The sequence below is a fragment of the Dermochelys coriacea genome, chromosome 14 (assembly GCF_009764565.3).
Source record: "Dermochelys coriacea isolate rDerCor1 chromosome 14, rDerCor1.pri.v4, whole genome shotgun sequence".
Lineage (NCBI taxonomy): Eukaryota > Metazoa > Chordata > Testudines > Dermochelyidae > Dermochelys > Dermochelys coriacea.
In genome coordinates, this window is record NC_050081.1 from 6254390 (window position 1) to 6258338 (window position 3949).

Consider the following 3949-nt stretch of genomic DNA (forward strand, 5'->3'; position numbering starts at 1 on the left):
ACCAAGCAATAAATCCCTAAAATTAGGGGTTTATTGTGGAAATGCTGACAGACCTTTAACTAACACATCCTGAATGGCAGTGTTACAATACAGTAGCCGTAAGCTAAATTAACAGTAGCATGTGTGGCTTTCAAGCATGGCTGTAGCAACCTGGCAGCATTCTACAAACCTAGCCAGTTTGAAGATCTGTATTGAGTTGGTCTTTTTTTTCTGGTTTGTTTTCAATCCTTGGATTAAAAGTAGGTGGTCAGATTTGGAGGCATACTAAGTGATATTCCTTTTGATTTTTCACTTTTTAGCTTTTGGACTGCTGTTCAAAAAAAATCTACCATGAGACCACAGCAGACTATCTGTTGTAATGCATTTTCCCTGTAGAAGGCGGAGTTATCTTTCTTTGCAGCAACACTTTCTACTTGCTCCTTCATCGCTGGCTTGCACATAAAAGTTGATACATCCCAAAAGCATTCTGTTATATACTTTAGATGGGAAGGCACAAACCGAATATAGGAGCAAAACGTATGCCGCAGGAACACTATGAATAATGAAGTGTAGAGGGTGGCTTTTTTTTGTTTTTTTGTTTTTTTTGCTGGTTAATGTCTTTTATTCCCCCAGGATGTGTAACTTTTGAGTGGTAATAATGGCTGCATTTATTTTATTGCCGTGATGCCTAGAGGCCCCAGTCAGGATCAGGGCACCATTGTACTAATCATTCTACAAACGCAGAGTAAGAGACTCCTTGCCCCGATGAGTTTGCAGTCTAAGGCCCCAATCCTGGAAAGACTTACTTGAGCTTAATTTTAAGCACAGTGAAACAATTCATTGTGCATAAAGTTTTACTCACTTGAGTACTCGCAATGCATGAACTTAAGTATATATACAAGTCTTTGCAGGTCAGAGCCTTAGGGTAGGTCTGCACTATAGCGGCACAGCTGTGCCATACAACCTGCCACAGTTGCCAACTTTCACAATAAACCAAAAATCAAGATAATCCCATTTCAAAACAAGGCCAAAACAAGCCAATGCCTAAGAACCACAACACTCTGTGACTAGATTCCCCCCAGCCTGCAGTCTGGGACTCTGGTGGGCCCGCTGCATCCCCCTGACTCTCTCCTCCCCTTGGTCCTACTTGCTGGAAGCCGATCAAAAAAAAAAAGAAGCAACAAGCTACAAGACAAACTTCAAGCCAAAAACTAGCTAACAAGCAACTACAAGCCAATTAAGCCAAAAACAAGCCCAATTTCTGCTTTTTTTTTTCCCCCGCAGATTTGGCATGTCTGCTTTCTGCATCAATGGATGCGTTTTTTCCATCTGTGTAGTTAATCCACCTCCCAAGAGGTAGTAGCTAAGTCAGCAGAAGAATTTGTCCATGAGTCTAGCTGCACCTACACATGGGATTGAGTCGATTTAACTGTCGCACAAGGCGCAACATTTGTCACTGCCCTGAGCGACATAGCTAGATGGAGCTGATTTTGAAGTGTAAGCCAGGCCTTAGATAGTAAGAAAAGTCTGGTTTCAGAGTGGTAGCCGTGTTTCATGGGCTAGAACCCATCTGACCTCACACTTGGTAAGGCAACTCGCATCTTTTCATGTATTTATACCTGCTCCTGTATTTTCCATTCCATACATCCGATGAAGTGGGTTATATCCCACGAAAGCTTATGCCCAAATAAATTTGTTAGTCTCTAAGGTACCACAAGGACACCTTGTTGCAAGAAAAGACTGTCTCTTACTACTGTGGAGTAGGTCTTTGCAATAGCAGGACCTAATTGTTGATGTGCATACCTGGTGCATCGACAGTTAATGTCAATAGACTTCCATTCACTTTAACAGGAGTTGGATCAAGCCCATGTTGCCATAAAGAGTTTAATATGCCAACTTTCCAGCTAATTGGTACTGTACTGTAGTAATATTAGACACATCAGCAAACAGCAGACCTAGCAGTCTTTACATTTTAAAATAAAGGGATACCAGTAACAAGATTGCTCTGGCAAAAGTATTGCCCAGCTTTTATGAGGACTCTGACTGAAAATCCTTGCATTCAGTTTCCCAAGGACAAAGCAGCAGAAGACGCTTGAAAATCCTCCCATCTTTAACTTCTACTCTAATCTCTATACAGGCATTGCTCCAGATTTATAATGCTGTTGTATCTTTATTGTTTTCCAGTATTTGGTCCTGTTCCCAGTAAAGTCAAAAGCAAAATTCCCTTTGCAAAAGTTACCGTCTTTTTTTTGTTTGTTTTGGTCAACATTTGTCTCCTCTCACCACCACCACCTCCTCACCATCCTAAATCTTTTTCAGTGGGCTGTCTAAGACCAGGTCTACACTCAAAAAAGCCCCTCCTGTCACTGTAGGGAGTGTCTACACTGAAGGGCTACAGCCCTCAGAGCCCCTACTCAATTGTATTCTATGCTTAGGACCATTCATCTCTCAAGGTGCTTGGGTAACTTTCAAACACAGTTGAAGGGTGGTTATTTTAGTTCTTTTTATGTATAAAGGAGTAAGTCGTATATGTGCATGCAAGACAGAAACATCTTAATTATAAGGCCCTACTTAATTTGTGATATTGCTGATCCCTCAATAAGGGGCTTCCACTACAATTTTGACAGCAGGAGCCTTGCTCTGAGCCCTGGGCGGCAGATGGAGGAAAATTGCAGAAAAGTCTTAATGAACCTTATTACTGCAAATAACAAGGTCCATTTTTACTTTTCCACGGCTTGTCCATAACTCAGTCACAATTTTTTGACAGTCATCCTGTGATTCAGGTAGGGCCTTACTTATTTGAGTATTTGCCAAAGGTTTAAAGGGGAATCACTGTCAGAGCTCAGGACTTCCTGATTCTCAGCCCTGCTCCTAAATCACTGGAGAACATCTTTCATTGTATATTCCCCATGGTGGTAGTTCCTTTGATGTATTCTTAGCTATATACCCTACTTAACCAGGTTTCAGTATTGATTCTGATCAAGATTTGTTACTTGCAAAGTTCACTCAGTACATGAAATAGTTATCTCAGCCTCTAATCTTTGAACTGAACAGCAGAAAGTGCAAATAAACGAACTGAGTGAGTGAGATACTGCGGGAAGGGGTCATGGAAGAAAAAAAAGGCCCTAGGAAATGAGAGGAGGACTGGTCTTGTGGTTAGTGCACAGGATCGAGTCATGAGATATGGATTCTATTTCTGTTTTTTTCCTGAGATTTTTGAGAGCAGAATTGGGCAAATAGTTCAGCAATATTCTGTGAAGAGTCATTCCCATTTTATACACTTTTTGACTGTTTGTACCTGTTCTGAGTTCACTTTCCATAGATATTCTAGCAAATGAATTTGCTGGCAGGAGTGTTTGCTGAAATGGCAATATTTTAAGGCCAACACTGCAGAAAGCAAATCTCCAACTTTATAATCTAGAATATTCATGCTGGAAACTTAGTTTCTTTTGAGAGGCGGGGGATCTTGAGCAATGATCAGGGAGCAGAAATATACAAATGTGATGTATTTGTCCAATCAAAATACAGCTGGAATCTTCAGTATTGAATATTTGCTAACAACTGCTTGTGAATAGGTGTAGGCCAATAATTATTTGCAAAAATATATGATTGGTTGAAAAAACAGAGAAAAAGCACAATTTGTTGAATATTCTCCTTGCTTTATTTGTGTGTGACATGGACAAGTCTCTTTGTGGGGAGGCGGGGGGGGGGCGGCTCAGTTTCTGCATTTAGATAGGAAGGATAATATTTCCCTCTATCCACCTCAGACAGGAGTTGCAACTTAATTCAGGAACATTTGTAAAACCCTTTTGAGATCCTTTGTTTGGAATATACATGTAAACTGCAACAGTGAAGGTAAACAGAGTGGAAGCAGAATTGGTATCTGAAACACAGTCTGAGCGCCTGTATAAGAGGTCAGATATTTGATGACAAAGTAAAACAGTTTAATGAATGTGCCTCCCTGTCATAT